Source organism: Mus musculus, chromosome 6 (assembly GCF_000001635.26).
Source record: "Mus musculus strain C57BL/6J chromosome 6, GRCm38.p6 C57BL/6J".
Taxonomy (NCBI): domain Eukaryota; kingdom Metazoa; phylum Chordata; class Mammalia; order Rodentia; family Muridae; genus Mus; species Mus musculus.
Window position 1 is genome coordinate 121,583,492 of NC_000072.6, and position 18,015 is coordinate 121,601,506.

Below are 18,015 nucleotides of genomic sequence, written 5' to 3' on the forward strand. Positions count from 1 at the left end.
AGCATCCTAATTAACAAAATCAGAAATGAAAAAGAAGACATAACAACAGATCCTGAAGAAATCCAAAACACCATCAGATCCTTCTACAAAAGGCTATACTCAACAAAACTGGAAAACCTAGATGAAATGGACAAATTTCCAGCGAGATACCAGGTACCAAAGTTAAATCAGGATCAGATTAATGACCTAAACAGTCCTACAACCCCTATAGAAATAGAAGCAGTCATTGATAATCTCCCAACCAAAAAAAGCCCAGGACCAATGGGTTTAGTGCAGAGTTCTATCAGACCTTCAAAGAAGACCTAATTCTAGTTCTTCTCAAACTATTCCACAAAATAGAAACAGAAGGTACTCTACCCACTTCATTCTATGAAGCCACAATTACTCTGATACATAAAACATATGAAGACCCAACAAAGATACAGAACTTCAGACCAATTTCCCTTATGAATATCAAAAATACTCAATAAAATCCTTGCAAACCGAATCCAAGGACAAATCAAAAGGATCATCCATCATGACCAAGTAGGCTTCATCCCAGGGATGCAGGGATAGTTTAATATATGGAAATCCATCAATGTCATCCATTATATAAACAAACTCAAAGACAAAAACCACATGATCATCTCGTTAGATGCTGAGAAAGCATTTGACAAAATCCAGCACCCATTCATGATAAAAGTCTTGGAAAGATCAGGAATTCAGGGCCCATACCTAAGCATAATAAAAGCAATCTACAGCAAACCAGTAGCCAACATCAAAGTAAATGGAGAGAAACTTGAAGCAATCCCACTAAAATCAGGGACTAGAGAAGGCTGCCCACTTTCTCTCTACCTATTCAATATAGTGCTTGAAGTCCTAGCCAGAGCAATTCGACAACAAAAGGAGGTCAAGGGGATACAAATTGGAAAGCATGATGTCAAAATGTCACTATTTGCAGATGATATGATAGTACATATAAGTGATCCTAAAAATTCCACCAGAGAACTCCTAAACCTGATAAACAGCTTCAGTGCAGTAGCTGGATATCAAATTAATTCAAACAAGTCAATGGCTTTTCTCTACAGAAAGGATAACAGACTGAGAAAGAAATTAGGGAAACAACACCCTTCAAAATAGTCACAAATAACATAAAATACCTTGGTGTGACATTAACTAAGGAAGTGAAAGATCTGTATGATAAGAACTTCAAGTCTCTGAAGAAAGAAATCCAAGAATATCTCAGAAGATGGAAAGATCTCCCATGCTCATGGATTGGCAGGATCAATATAGTAAAAATGGCTAGCTTTCCAAAAGCAATCTACAGATTCAATGCAATCCCCATCAAAATTCCAACTCAATTCTTCAACGAATTAGAAAGGGCAATTTGCAAATTCATCTGGAATAACAGAAAAACCTAGGATAGCAAAAACTCTTCTCAATAATAATAGAATCTCTGGTGGAATCAACATGCCTGACCTAAAGCTGTACTACAGAACAATTGTGATAAAAACTGCATGGTACTGGTATAGCAACAGACACATAGACCAATGGAATAGAATTTAAGACCCAGAAATGAACCTACACACCAATGGTCACTTGACCTTTGACAAGGGAGCTAAAATCATTCAGTGGAAAAGTGACAGTATTTTCAACAAATTGTGCTGGCACAACTGGCGGTTATCATGTAGAAGAATGCAAATTGATCCATTCTTATCTCTTATTCTTATTAAGGTCAAGTCTAAGTGGATCAAGGAACTTCACATAAAACCAGAGACACTGAAACATATAGAGGAGAAAGTGGGGAAAAGCCTTGAAGATATGAGCATAGGGGAAAAATTCCTGTATTGAACAGTCATGGCTTATGCTGTAAGATCGAGAATTGACAAATGGGACCTCATAAAATTGCAAAGCTTTTGTAAGGCAAAAGACACTGTCAATAACACAAAAATGTCACCAACAGATTAGGAAAGGATCTTTACCAATCCTGATTTTGATAGTGGACTAATATCCAATATATATAAAAAACTCAAGAAGATGGATTCCAGAAAACCAAATAACCCCATTAGAAAATGGGGCACAGAGCTAAACAAAGAATTCTCAACTGAGGAATACTGAATGCCTGAGAAGCACCTGAAAAAATGTTCATCATCCTTAGTCATCAGGGAAATGCAAATCAAAACAACCCTGGGATTCCACCTCACACCAGTCAGAATGGCTAAGGTAAAAAATTCATTTGATAACAGATTCTGGAGAGGATGTGGAGAAAGAGGAACACTCTTCCATTGTTGGTGGGATTGCAGGCTTGTACAAACACTCTGGAAATCATCTGGCAGTTCCTCAGAATATTGGACATAGTACTACCAGAGGATCCTGCAATACCTCTCCTGGGCATATATCCAGAAGATGTTCTAACTTGTAATAAGAACACATGCTCCACTATGTTCATAGCAGCTTTATTTATAATAGCCAGAAGCTGGAAAGAACCCAGATTTCCCTCAGCAGAGGAATGGATACAGAAAATGTGGTACATTCACACAATGGTGTACTATTCAGCTATTAAAAACAATGAATTTATGAAATTCCTATGCAAATGGATGGATCTGGAGGGTATAACCCTGAGTGAGGTAACCCAATCACAAAAGAACTCACATGATATGCACTCACTGATAAGTGGATATTAACCCAGAAACTTAGAATACCCAAGATACAATTTGCAAAACACATGAAACTCAAGAAGAACGAAGACTAAAGTGTGGACACTTCACCCCTTCTTAGAATTGGGAACAAAACACCCATGGAAGGAGTTAGAGGCAAAGTTTGGAGGTGAGACGAAAGTATGGAACATCCAGAGATTGCCCCCCCCCCCGGGTGTCCATCCCATAATCAGCCACCAAATGCAGACACTATTGCATAGGCCAGCAAGATTTTCCTGAAAGGACCCTGATATAGCTGTCTCTTGTGAGGTATTCCAGTGCCTGGCAAACACAGAAGTGGATGCTTACGGTCAGCTATTGGATGGAACAAACGGCCCCCAATGGAGGAGGTAGAGAAAGTACCCAAGGAGCTGAAGGTGTCTGCAACCCTATAGGTGGAACTACAATATGAACTAAGGAGTACCTCCAGAGCTCGTGTCTCTAGCTGCATATATAGCAGAAGATGGCCTAGTTGGCCATCATTGGGAAGAAAGGCCCCCTGGTCTTGCAAACTTTATATGCCCCAGTACAGGGGAAACACTAGGGTCAAGAAGTGGGAGTGGGTGGGCAGGGGAGCAGGGCGGGGGTATAGGGGACTTTTGGGATAGCAATTTTTATGTAAATGATATGTATGGGTGCAATCCCCACAATAGACATTACTTCCATTAAACGTGTAATTACATAATCAGCCTTTTCACTACTCAAAGTAGTTTGCCCATTGAAATCCTGAATATGTATTAATGGTATAATGTACAAGCTTTAGCTTTTCAAATTCTGCAAAATAAAACACATCCATCTGACAGATTTCATTTCTTTTGGTACACCTGAGATTGCTTGTGGCAGGAAATGAAGTTGGTTATACAAAGAAAAACTTGAACATTTTCTTATAATTTCCTTGATGTGTTGCCAGGTGATAGAATTCTTTCTTTTAACATTTACTGTTATTATTATGTTTTACATGAAATTTTGAGGCTTCTAACACATTTCCTATTACTAATGGACCAATTTCTTCATTTCTTTGTGCTAGTGAACCTGGCAAACACGGTTGTTTGAGACTGGATTTGGGTAATATAATATGTAGTTTTTGTTTTTGACTGCCATTTGAAGTTGCATCAATTACAAGGTTAATTCTTAATTATAAATCTAGCAGTTTCTATATGTAAAATACGGAGTCAGTAATTATATTAAATGATTTAGAAAAACCTAATAATACCTTAAGGATTGCATAAAACTCTGATTTTTGAACTGAAGTATGTAGGCTTTGAATTACTTTGTTATTTTGTCTGACTTACAGCATGCCATTGCCATGTAGAGTCTTCAGGAGTTGGCGTTCCCTTTACAATAAGTGGGAGAATCCAATTAGTTCTTTTAATAAACTGAAGATGCTTGATTTTAGTATATTTGTTGTTAATTTCTCAAAAATAGTTACCACAAGCTTTTTGCCAATCTTCATTAATTAGCCATAGTGACGTAAGCTCAGCATCAGTGAAAGGCACTATGATTTGGTTGGGTCTGATCCTGACAATTGATGTAGTCTTTTTCTCCCTTTTATGATTAAATCAGGAACTTTTTCGATATAAGTTTAAAATTTTTACTTTGTATGCTAAGAAAATCCATTCCACAATACAATCTTCTATTTGCATAATGAGCCCAGTAGAAGAATTAGCTGAAGACAAACTAACCAGAATACAATCAAATTGGGATTTATGTGATCCACATATGCATCCTGCAGTCTCTGTTCTACCAAAGTTATCGTTCTCTCTCTGCTTCAGCTGTTGACTGTTTTGGACTGTTTAAATCCAAATCTTGAAACAAATTATTTAACTCTTGAGTAGTTAGTTAGTCTTATGGTCGGTTGTAGCCAATTACTATCACTATCTCCCATTATTTTTTGAAAATCATTAAGAGTCTGCAACTGATCTCTTCTGATCTATACTTTTGTGATTGAATTTTCTGTTTTATTATTTTACAACCCAAAGAGTTAAGAGAATCTCCTCTCTAGTTTTTCAGGAGCAATCTGTAACTCCCAGCATAGCAGAATTCATTGTGTTTCCTTAAACATTTTCTCTAAAGTAGCTGCATCAGAATCAGCCAACAAAATATCATCCAGGTAATGATAAATAATAGCTTGAGGAAATTGCCTCAATAGAAATATGAATTATTTCTAGCAGTTGTTGCACAAAATATTGACATAAAGTTTGACTAATGTTTCCTATGGAACAACTTTCCATTGATATCTCTACCATTATTCTAAGTAGGTACTGTGAAAGCAAACCTTTCCCTATCCTTCTCATGCAAAGTGATTGCAAAAACAATGTTTTAAGTCAATTATCTATCATAGCCATGGCTTACATAATAAAGAAGGTAAAGGACTTCCATTTTTTTTAGGTGCTTCTCAGCTATTCGGTATTCCTCAGGTGAGAATTCTTTGTTTAGCTCTGAGCCCCATTTTTTTTTTAAAGATTTATTTATTATATGTAAGTACACTTTAGCTGTCCTCAGACACTCCAGAAGAGGGAGTCAGATCTCGTTACGGATGGTTGTGAGCCACCATGTGGTTGCTGGGATTTGAACTCCTGACCTTCAGAAGAGCAGTCGGGTGCTCTTACCCACTGAGCCATCTCACCAGCCCTGAGCCCCATTTTTTTAATGGGGTTATTTGTTTTTCTGGAGCCCACCTTCTTGAGTTCTTTATATATATTGTATATTAGTCCCCTATCTGATTTAGGATAGGTAAAGATCCGTTCCCAATCTGTTGGTGGTCTTTTTGTCTTATTGACCTTGTCTTTTGCTTACAGAAGCTTTGCAATTTTATGAGGTCCCATTTGTCGATTCTTGATCTTACAGTACAAGCCATTGCTGTTCTATTCAGGAATTTTTTTCTCTGTGCCAATATCTTTGAGGCTTTTCCCCACTTTCTCCTCTATGAGTTTCAGTGTCTCTGGTTTTATGTGGAGTTCCTTGATCCACTTAGATTTGACCTTAGTACAAAGAGATAGGAATGGATCAATTCGCACTCTTCTACATGATAACCACCAGTTGTGCCAGCACCAATTGTTGAAAATGCTGTCTTTTTTTCACTGGATGGTTTTAGCTCCCTTGTCAAAGATCAAGTGACCATAGGTGTGTGGGTTCATTTCTGCATCTTCAGTTCTATTCCATTGGTGTACTTGTCTGTCGCTATACCAGTACTGTGCTGTTTTTATCACAATTGCTCTTTAGTACAGCTTTAGGTCAGGTATGGTGATTCCACCAGAGGTTCTTTTATCCTTGAGAAGAGTTTTTGCTATCCTAGGTATTTTGTTATTCCAGATGAATTTGCAGATTGCTCTTTCTAATTCGTTGAAGAATTGAGTTGGAATTTTGATGGGGATTGCATTGAATCTGTAGATTGCTTTTTGGCAAGATAGCCACTTTTACTATATTGATCCTGCCAATCCATGAGCATGGGAGATCTTTCCATCTTCTGAGATCTTTAATTTTTTTCTTCAGAGACTTGAAATTCTTATCATACAGATCTTTCACTTCCTTAGTTAGAGTCACACCAAGGTATTTTATATTATTTGTGACTATTTTGAAGGGTGTTGTTTCCCTAATTTCTTTCTCAGCCTGTTTATCCTTTGTGTAGAGAAAGGCTATTGACTTGTTTGAGTTAATTTTATATTCAGCTACTGCACTTAAACTGTTTATCAGGTTTAGGAGTTCTCTGGTGGAATTTTTAGGGTCACTTACATATACTATCATATCATCTGCAAAAAGTGATGTCTTGACTTCTTCCTTTCCAATTTGTATCCCCTTGATCTCCTTTTGTTTTTGAATTGCTCTGGCTAGGACTTCAAGTATAATGTTGAATAGGTAGGGAGAAAGTGGGCAGCCTTGTCTAGTCCCTGATTTTAGTGGGATTGCTTCCCAGCTGGAACATTCACAATGTACCCCCAAGTCCAAGCTGAAAACCACAAACATCTCCCAGCATTCCACTGGCCAGCTGGTATAGGCAGGGACAATATCAATGCAGAATATCAATGATGGCTCACCACTCTTGTACAGAAGAATGCTCATCATAATGGGTCTTTAATAGTAGTGTGGGACTCTCATTAGGGGGCCTGACAAGGTCTAATAGGTTCATACATTGGAAAAAAATTAACTTCCAGATTAGCTTTGTCTAGGCTTCCCTGTGCATGGAAAACTGCACTTCACTTTGAATTTAGGAGTGTTTCTTAGATGAATCATTACTGAGGAAGCTATTCAAGACTTCTCAAATTCCCTGGAAACTTATGCAACTAGATTTACCTTGGTTAGTCCTTTATTTCTCGTGACAATCAAGCTCCTGTGTATATAGTTTCAGAATGAATTGCTGGTGTGTGTAGAATTAACGACTTGATGTGTTGATTCCTCTACAGCTTTACAGCAGGCAGGGAAAACCATCAGGGTGATATAAGAAGGAAACTCCACTCAATCTGATTTCATTGTAACCAGGGCTGGAGCAGAACTTCTAGAGTCTGGTCCAGATCATTGTACTTTAGCCACATTTAAGTACAGTACGATTCTGAAAATTGGTGTTCAGAAAACATTTAGGTCAGTCCCAAGTGTGCAACAACTCAAGACATGTTTACATTGAGATTCTTTACAAAGTTCAACTGACTTCTTTCACAAGAATAGGTACTGTTGACCCAGAGATAGTGACTAAGATATGGGGTCTAGGAGGTTTGACTGAGGTAAGCATAATGCCTGTGGGAGTCAGGACTGTCGTGGCCCTAATATAACACAAAGTCACTTAGGCTGTTATAGAATGGGTTTATGCTCTAAAAGCAATGCTCAAGATTTAGGAGGAAAGGGATGAGATCAATGAATTCTGGTAGACATGGGCAGAACCTGTCTCATCAGACAGCAAAGCATCACCAGGTTGTAAAACTCCATCATTCCTGACATTCCAGGAAGAGCAGCTAAGCACTCACTTCCTTGAAGGGAAGGCTGTATGTTTAACCTTCCTGGCTTCTCCAGTGTTGATCTGTGTGCACAAGGCCCTTTTGCGCTCTGCATTTCCCCATTTCTAAGTTTTTAGAGAAAAAGTAGCAGCTGCAATAGAGGACACGGTTGAATGCATTGTCTCTGTGGCCAGTCTAATTAATGTAGCTAGCATAAGAGAATTATAAAATAGTTAACAGAAGACCAAGGAAAGGGAGAGACAATCTTAGCCATGGGGCCATTCGAAGGTCACTTGAGCGATTTTATCTTTTTGTACAAATCATTAAGTTCACCATCAATAGTATGAGAAAAACCTGATAACATTAATTCAACACATGCCAGGAAATTGTTGACTACCAAGATTGGGCTATAGACAAATAATCTATAGTCATTCTATTTTGTAAAACTGTGGTTCTCAGTTAACCGTTCTCTTGGTTGATTTCTGCTAATATCTTTGCTGTAATATTAGTAATTTTTGCTAATCATACAGGTCATTTTAGAGACTTCTCTTCATAGTCCAGTAACTATTTCTGGGATGGGCATTTAAAGCATAAAAACAATCTTTAGCATGGCAAAGAATACCATACTGTCTCCTATTACAGGTGTGTCTTTTATCCCTTCTGACAAAAGGCATTTGGATTCTGCATCTACAAGCTGAGGGTTAATGTGCTATACAGTCAGTTAACTATAATAGCATCATTTTGGGTCTGTCATACAGTATCTTTGTTTCCCGAAATCTTAGCATAAGTCACGAGTCTGTAATGCTATAGCAAATTAAAATTACCAATGTATAGGTTTAACCATCAGCCTTTTGTTACAAGTTTTAAGCTAAATTTTTTGTTCCAGATTTTTTAACCATATGCAAAGAACTAACAAATCCTGAGATAAAGGGTTTATACAGAACAGAGAGCTACTTCTGTTCTCTATGTCCTAATTTATATATGAGGTCAGTTATTATTGAACCTTATTCTTCCTTCAGGATGCCCATTTTGAGTGAGGGAGTCCAAACTGGGGGTCCAAAGCTATGCATTATGATTATAAGTCTCTGGTTCTTCTTAGTCCATCCAATAAACTGCGATCCAAAATTATAAATAAATTATAAATAGCAGAGTGAGTTAAATCAATTAGTGACTGAGAAACACCTAAAAACTGATTATAGCAAGCTTAAACTTTTGAGTTATAGCACCTGTGATGGGAAAAATCTCTGAAGAACATATGAAATTTGTAGGTAGGATATATGCTCCTTGCCCCTTTAAAAGTCATATGTAAAAACATTAAAAGAAATCTCTATGAGATTTTAAAGTCCTGTATGTATAGGATTTAAGATATAATTTTAGGGAATATCCATAGGGGTATCTTTAAAAATATTAATAGGGAAAATTTTGGCTAATTATCTATAGATTTCAAGTAAATTGCTGATGCTACCTGCCCATTATTATCAGTTTGAAACAAATAACATGCATATTATCTAGCAGCACAATTATTTCTATCGCTCTTGATCAGTAAGGGATTATTTCTGAGTTACCACTTTAGCAACTGCATTATTTAATAAACTTTGCTTTAGATGTTACACTTGTTGTAGAATTTAGACGAGAGTTTCCAGATAGCACCTTACAGAGCAGAACCAAATACCTAGTAGTAATAAACAGGTAAGAACATACACAACTATATGATCCAAAATTTAAAATTTTGCTCTTACCATGAAAGCTAATCATTTATTAAAGCGTCAATTAGACAACCAGGAGAAGAGACTTCCTTCATATAATGAATGACTAACACTTCTGGAAATTCAAACAGCATTGGCTTAGTGCTTGCCTTTTGCTCTGATTATAATTGTTTCTGTACTGGACGATAGGCTAGTTTTAATTTTGCTCCCATGCAAGGACCATTGATATTGAGTCATTCCCACCATGAGCAGAAAAGCAAAAACATTTAAGCAAAAATCAAGCAAACAAAACCTCTAAGTTCCGAGGCATGTTACGGTGGAGTTCCACCGGTCATCCTTTGGAACTTACTATGCTCCATTAGACCCTGGAGGGCTAAAAAGCTACAGGCTGTGGGGGTGGGGTGGGAGGTGGGGTGGGGGCAGGATTTGCGTTCAAGGCTGACCGTTCACGAGGATGAGAGTCCCAACATGGCTCTGTGAGCATCTGCAGTCTTCTTTGGCCCACCCTGCCAAGACCTGCCAAGATGTTGAGTGGCAGAAACCTGTCTCTCTTCCCCCCACCCCTCTTCTCTCTCTCTTCTTCCTCTTCTCTCTCTCCTGCCCTCCTTCATGTTCTCTCTCTCTCTCTCTCTCTCTCTCTCTCTCTCTCTCTCTCTCTCTCTCTCTCTCTCTTTCTCCCCCTCCCCACCTTTGAATATTTTGCTCCTTTAGATCTTAACAAATGAAGCAGTAGATAGTTAATCCTCTATAAACTTCCGTGGCTGGGCCACTCCCTAACTCCACATGGCTCACACACAATTTCTGAGTTAATACTTACTAAATCTATATTTCTACTTTCTAAATCTATATTTCACCTTTGCTGCCCTGGACTCCTTTGGGCAGACCTCCTAGGGCCACTTTCCCCTTGTATCTACATGTCTGCTGTGTCTCCTTCCTGTACCTTCCTGGCAGTGTGGTCTGTCTCTTAACGCCCTCCTCATGGCGGAATCCCTTCTTCCCCCTTCCTAGGTCCCTTCCTGGGAATCCTAAAAGTCCCGCCTCTGTCTCTCTGCCCAGCCATTGGCCACCGGTAACTTTACTGGCCAGTTAAAAACCAACTGGGGACTGGCTTCCTTTAGTCCTACCTGCCGCACTGCAAACATGTTTTTGGGTAACATAATTTGTGGGAGAATACAAGCCACTACAAACAAATATCTCAATGATTGAACAAAATGCTTCATTTAAAAGAACTTAGACGAATCCGTGTTAATTTCCCTTGGGTGAAAGGACTGAGTTTCCTAATCTCCTAATTTCTATTCAAAGAAAACGTTGCTTACCTTCTCTGGGGGGGGGGGGGGGGTCCTGCGTTTCAGCATCAGCTGTGGTGATTCAGCAATTTTACAGCAGGCGGGAAACCATCAGGGTGAGGTAAGAAGGAAACTCCACTCAAGGCAATTTTATTGTAATCCGTGCTAGAGTAAGACTTCTAGACTTCTGGCCCAGGTCATTGTACTTTAGCCACATTTAAGCACAGTGCAATTTTGGGAAAAGGTGTTCAGATAACAATTAACTCAGCCCCACTGTTATTTACAAAGTACATCTGGCTTCTTTCACAAGAATAGGTACTGTTGACATAGAGATTTGGGGTCTAGGAAGTTTGACTGAGGTAAACATAATGTCTGTGAGAGCTAGGCCTGGCCTGGCCCTAAGATAACACAAAGCCACTTAGGCTGTTGTTAAAGGACAAACCACATCACTCCCAAGGATGGGTTTATGGTCTAAAAGCAATGCTCAAGATTTAGGAGGAAAGAGATGAGATTTCTGAATTCTGTAGAATGGTGAATCTGAATTGTAGAATGTGAATTCTGGTAGACACGGGCAGAGCCAGTCTCATCAGACAGCAAAGCATCACCAGGCTGTAAAACTCCATCATTCCTGACATTCCAGAAAGAGCAGCTAAGCACTCACTTCCTTGAAGGGAAGGTTCTATGTTTAACCTTCCTGGCTTCTCCAGTGTTGATCTGTGTGCACAAGGCCCTTTTCCCTAATGCAACTTAAGTCTGGAGATGCATTTTCCGAGGGCTGAGAAAACACTGGTTCTCTGGGTTCTAGAAATGCCAATCACTGCTATTGCTTCTCTAGAGAATTCTTTAGCAGGCAGATTTACTGACTCTTAATGAGTAAGACTAAGACACTACAAAGTCTGCCTCCCCAACTGTAGATTTTACTCAAGACATGGGATGACAGCCTGTTAGTTGGGTGTTGGAGCTGTACAGCCTCATGAGTGTCTTTAAAAGACTTGCTCTATGTTCCCGCTCTTCAGCTTCCAAAGACTCCTTCCAGGGAGGTAATGGCTAGTGTGTCTTACAGGATACCCAACTGTTACATACTTTGAAGAATGGATGCATGGGCTGAGAGGAGTTTGTATCCATACTTCCTTCTACTCTTTGTAAATTATCATTTTAAACAGGAGCTCACTCTGTAACTATGGCTGGCTTGGAACTTGCTATGTGCCAGGCTGGCCTTAAACTCATAGAGATGTGCCTGTTTCTGCCTCCCCAGGTGCAGCTCCTGTACCTACCCTCTCATCCGTATTACCACATGGAACCTCAGGAAAACCCACTGGCTCACCAAGTTGGACTTTGGTGGTATCCATATATTGGTCAGTTGTTGACTCCTTTTCAATGACTGGCTTTGGCATCCATGTGGTGGGTAAACTGAGGCAGACAGCCATTTGGGGGTCAGTGCTTAGAGCTGCTGATGGGAGTGGATCCAGTTACCTGCAGGGGCTACTGCCAATGGCAGCCAGTGATTAGAGAAATTACTCAGCAGACTTTTCTCTGAGGGAACAAAGCTTAATTTACTGTGGCTGGCACTCCCTGTGGCCAGTGGAAAAACTATGAATTCTTTTAACTCCTGGGGCTGGAGAGAGAGAGAGAGAGAGAGAGAGAGAGAGAGAGAGAGAGAGAGAGAGAGAGAGAGAATTCACACACACACACACAGAGTTGGTGGGTGGAAGGAGCAATGTTCAAGTCCTCCCCTCAAATAAACTTTACACATATACATACATACATACATACATACATGCATACATACATACATGCATACATACATACACACACACACACACATACACACATACATACATACATGGATACATGCATGCATACAGTTGATGAATGGAAGGAACAATGTTCCAGCTCTCCACCCTTTATTTTTTCTTCCATAGCTTATATATCCCAGCAAAAACTTTCAACAAATATAAAATTACAATGTGATTATATTTTAGTTTTCCTCTAGTAAATCATTATGAATAAAGCAGTGTGTTCCCCAATATCTTTATAAAAAATAACATTATGTAGTATTGGTAAAGAAATCAAATTATTTCCAAAAACCCACGTACATTTTTAACTAAGCAACTTGTTATAGATTAACAAAGAGTAAGCAAGCAAGGTAGTTTTCTCAGCCAGTTTCTCTTATTGGCAGGAAGCAAATTTTGATTACAAAGAAAGGAGTAACCATTTAATGATTTATCTTTAAAAGTAATCTTTCAAGGATCTTAAAAGAACCTCAAATATAAACTTCTTTATAGAAATCAGTCACACCTATTTTAAATCCTCAGAATACATATCTACTCATCATCTATTCTTAATAAGCCATATCAGGAAGCGGAGGGCAAGAAAATGGGTATAAGAAATCAATCATAACCAGTCTGTCCCCCATGAGAGTCACATCAGCCAGTGTTGCCATTGTTCTTGTTCCCTGACCATAAAAGGTCCCTAGCTTAACTAATAAGAATTTGCCTTTCTCAAGTTCAAACTGTTTCTTAAGTTTTCCTACACCAGAGCCAGTGATAAAAACATCTCAACCTAGCTTCACTAACAATTATATTTTTCCAAATATTTTCTAAGGGTGGTGTTCATTGCTGATTATGTCTCGAAGTTCTTTCCTAGGGTGGTGACTGCCTGAAAGAGATCAGCATTATTGTTGTGAATGCCAGAGATGCTGCCCAGTGAGGGACATAGAATTCTTAGATTAAGAAGGATGTGAGGGCAGTGAGCAGAGCAGAACTCCATAACAGCATGAAGTACTCAGGACACGTGGTCCTAGAGGCTGTGCCACACCAAGGCCCACCCATGTGGCCCTGAAAGCCAGAGGGCCACATTCCATGAGTTCTAAAGGCATTTGTAGTTCCTCCTATGTGGCCCTCAGCAACTCCTTGTCTGGGTTGAATGTTCCTGTCTCCTCAGAAATAAGGCTACACAACAGGGAGCCATTAACACAGCTGCACAGTTGGAATCTTCCTGGTAGACTATTCCTAAGCGTTTCCAATTCAAGCATTCTAGTGTGAGGGGGAAGGTATGGGCCCAATAACACCCAGTGCCTGTCCATTTCCCATCTCAAGAATGTTCTTAATGGTCATTGCCCTGACAGAGGCTGAGTAGCATCCCCACCGGAAGGGGTACTTGGTAAGCTTCCAGAAGAGGATGCCGTCTCAGGTTCCTTTCTCCTCTTCCTCATGGATTTTAGCCAGGCCTGGGTATCCAAGACCTGGTGCTGAGGGCTGGCAGTCTCTGGTTCTTCCTGTACCTTTCCCCCTGCTTCAGACTTTCTGAAGCAAGGCTTTTCTAAGACATTTCAAAGTCTGCCACACTTTAGTTTCATATTTGTACCACTAACTTATCTCCACTTAAAGCCAAATCCTGATTGAGTAATGGCATAACATCCTGGGTAGGAGGACCCTTTTCTTGACCCTTTGCAGAAACATTGTAGTTATGAAACAGTGTAATATTTCACCCTAGGACCCAATACACAGAGTGGCCAAACTGTATTAATACATCATTTCATCATTGATAGAGTCATAAGCATAGTCAGAACAATGTGCCAGAATTCTTTCTTTTTTCACTAAACAGAAAAGAGTATTTTATTTTATTTTTGTTAAAAAGTCAATACAATAAAACGCACAAACAGTTCCCTCATTCAAATGTAACATCAAAGACAACGCCTTGAATATATTTATAAATTGACAAGTCATTTTAAGAGAACCTTTGTAAGGGTAAATATGAGGACAGATACATATGTTGTGACAAAAACTATTTTCAGAGATAGATTTTGTTTAAGTACTTGTAAAACCTTATATAACTATAAAAATAAATGTTTAAAACTAATTAGTATGACAGGCATTTCATCAGAAAAGAGTGTATTCTTTTTTTTGGATGGAACTTGAAAATATCATCCTGAGTGAGGTAACCCAGTCACAAAAGAACATACGTGGTATGTACTCGCTGTAAGTGGATATTAGCTAAAAAAAAAAAAAAAAAAAAAAAGCTCGGAATAATCATGATACAATTCACAGACCATATGAAACCCAAGAAGAAGGACAACCACACCAAAGTGTGGATGCTACAGTCTACTCGGAAGGGGGAAGAAAATAACCTCGGGAAGTAGAGAGAGAGGAATCTGGGAGGGGTAGAGGAGGGAGAGGGAACAGCAGGGCTGGTTCAGATATGAGAGGAGAAAGGGGAGAAGTACAGAGGGTGGGGAATTTGAAAGGAGGTGTGTAGCAGTAGGGGAGGAGGATTTGGGGGTAGCCACTAGAAAGTCCCAGATTCCAGGGACCCAAGAGGTTTCCAAGACCCAACAGGGAGGATGTTAGCTGAAATACCCAACAAAGGGGATATAGAACCTGTAGAGACCATATCCAGTGCATAGGCAAGGCCCCTAGTTGAGGGATGGGGTTACCCACCCACCTCAAAAATATTAATCCAGAATTCCTACTGTTAAAAGGAAACACAGGGACAAAGAATGGAGCAGAGACTGAAGGAAAGGCCATCCAGAGACTGCTCCACCTGGGGATTCATCCCATCTGCAGACACCAAACCCAGATACTATTGCTGATGCCAAGAAGAGCTTGCAGACAGGAGCCTGGTATGGCTGTCCCCTGAGAGTCTCTGCCAGAGCCTGACTGATACAGAAGCAGATCCACAAAGCCAAATATCATACTGAGTGAGGGGACCCCAATGGAGGAGCTAGAGGAAGGACTGAAGGAGCTGAAGGGGTTTGCAACCCCATAGGAAGAACAACAATATCAACCAACCAGACCCACCAAAGCTTCCAGAGACTAAACCACCATCCAAAGATTATACATGGAGGAACCCATGGCTCCAGCTGCATATGGAGCAGAGGATTGCCTTATCTGGCATCAATGGGAGGGGAGCCCCTTGGTCCTGTGGAGGCTCAATGACACAGTGTAGGGGAATGCTAGGGTGCTGAGGCAGGAGTGGGTGGGGGAGCACTTTCATAGAGGAAGAGGAAGGGGGGTTAGGGGGTTTTTGGAGGGGAAACTGGGAAGAGGATAACATTTGAAATGCAAATAAATTAACCATTTTTTTTGGGGTAAAGAAATGTACTCTTTACTAGAGGAAGGAAGTAGAGAGTTGGATCTCTCTTTTATTCTTTGTTTAAGAGTATCTTCTAGAGCCAGGTTAGGAGGTACACACCTGTCATTCAGTACCCAGGAGGTTGATGTGCAAGTATTGCTAATTTAAAGCCAACTTGGGATATACATAAAAAATTATAAGAGTAGCAGCAGCAATAACACTATACACATACATATACACATGTACAAATGCATTCACACACACAAATACATGCAAACAAACATGCACACACATATGCACACGCACCCATTCATAACATAAATGCACATATAAACATTCATATGCACACACATGCACACACATCATGCACACATACATACATGTGCACACACTCATACCCACACAGAGACGTGCATACACACATCTACATATTCACATACACATGCATACACATATATACACATGCACATATATGCACACACAAATACACACATGCAGATACATGCATGTGCACATACATACAAACACAGACACACACATGTGCACATCTATAATATTTTTATGGTAAATAACAACAAAAACAACAATAAAGGCACTCCAGGGAGATAGTCCCACAAGCTTGAATGAAAGAAAGTATTGGCAAATGCTAAGAAAATCTTGGAACTGAGACAGATTTAATATTGTATCAATGGCATAAATAAACTTTAAAGGTCGTTCTAATATATAATGTTGGTTTAAATTATTTTGGCAACTCAATAGAAAAATATCTTTAATAAAGTGAACAGGTTATACAGGGACTCAATTTTTAACATATTGTGAATATGAAGACTTACAAGTCCATACAAAGCAACCGTCCCAGCAACTACCTTATTCTATTGCTTGTTGATTTGTTCAAAATAGTAGACTCTCTCCCATTAATGCTGTGACTTATCCACTCTGCTACTAGTCAACAGATGATTTGTTTTTAGTTTTTTTATCTTTAAAATATTTTTTAATTAGATATTTTCTTCATTTACATTTCAAATGCTATCCCCTCTCTTAGTTTCCTCTCCAAAAATCCCCTATAACCCCCCTCCCCCTGCTCCCTAACCCACCCACTCCTGCTTCCTGGCCCTGGCATTCCCCTACACTGGGACATACAATCTTCGCAAGACCAAGGGCTTCTCCTCCTCTGATGGCTGACTAGGCCATCCTCTGCTACATATGCAGCTAGAGACACAACTCTAGGGTTTTTGTTTGTTTGTTTTGGGTTTTTTGTTTGTTTGTTTGTTTTAAAGTTTTAATGTGGCTTTGACCCTCGTTGTGCCTGCTTTACAGATGTAAAATATTTTTTTCAAAGCAATAAATTCAGGAGTTTCCGCAACCCCATCACGCAGCACCAATTTGTTTTCAAGGCATTTATACCAATAAGCACCCCCACCCACAGAGACCATGAAGGAGGTCATTCCCCTGTTACCCTTAGTGGGAAGCTATGCTTCTTTTCTAACAGACACAGAACTATGAAAAAGACCAACAATATGGGTACCTTCAAGACAGCGTCTGCAGAGACTATCACTTGGTGAAGACAGAACAGAAAGTTCTGTAAGCAAGTCCCTGTCGGTTGTAATGGAAAAGGGGAACAGAAGAGACAGCACAGTGACTCAGTGTGTAAAGTGAAAGTGTCCAATGCTGGGAGATGGGAAGAGGTAAGTTGCCAGGTTAGTTCATTTGATGGCCTTTAGGGAGTTTTCCAAGTTCAGAATCTGGGAACCCCCAGCCCAAGTATCCAAACTCTTACCACAGTGCCAAAGTAGTCACAGTGGGGTTGCCAAAGTATGCATGTACACTCTGCCTGATGCAAAGCCAATAAACAGAGGCAAGAGTTCAGTCTTCAAGCCATCCCTTGCTCAGAGGGATGATGATCTGAGGAGGGAGTATGCTAACCTCTGAAATACCATGACTCAACACATCACCCAACACTGCTGTTTTATAGAGCATGAAGAAGGCCAGCCGGTCATTTTTCTGTCTAGCCTCCCTCCCATTGGGTGGTTATTGCAGTGGATCTGTTACCTCCCTTCCAGACATCTGGATTCCTGGGTAAGATATCTGGTTAGTGTCAGAAGATATCATCTTTGCATTTCTCCAGGCTCCATTTGGGCCAGAGAAATAACTCAAAAGCAAGCCATTAAAAATGTACATGTGCAGATTTCTTCCTATGGCATGTCATATAAAAAACATACTGCCATTCCTGTCTCCTGGCTGTTGTCTTCATGGGTGCTCGTCCCTGATCTTGTCAGCTGTTCTTGATTTATCTAGTGAAAAACAAACCAGGTCTTGTGGTGAGTAGCTTTTCTTTCCAGTGTCCCCTTGA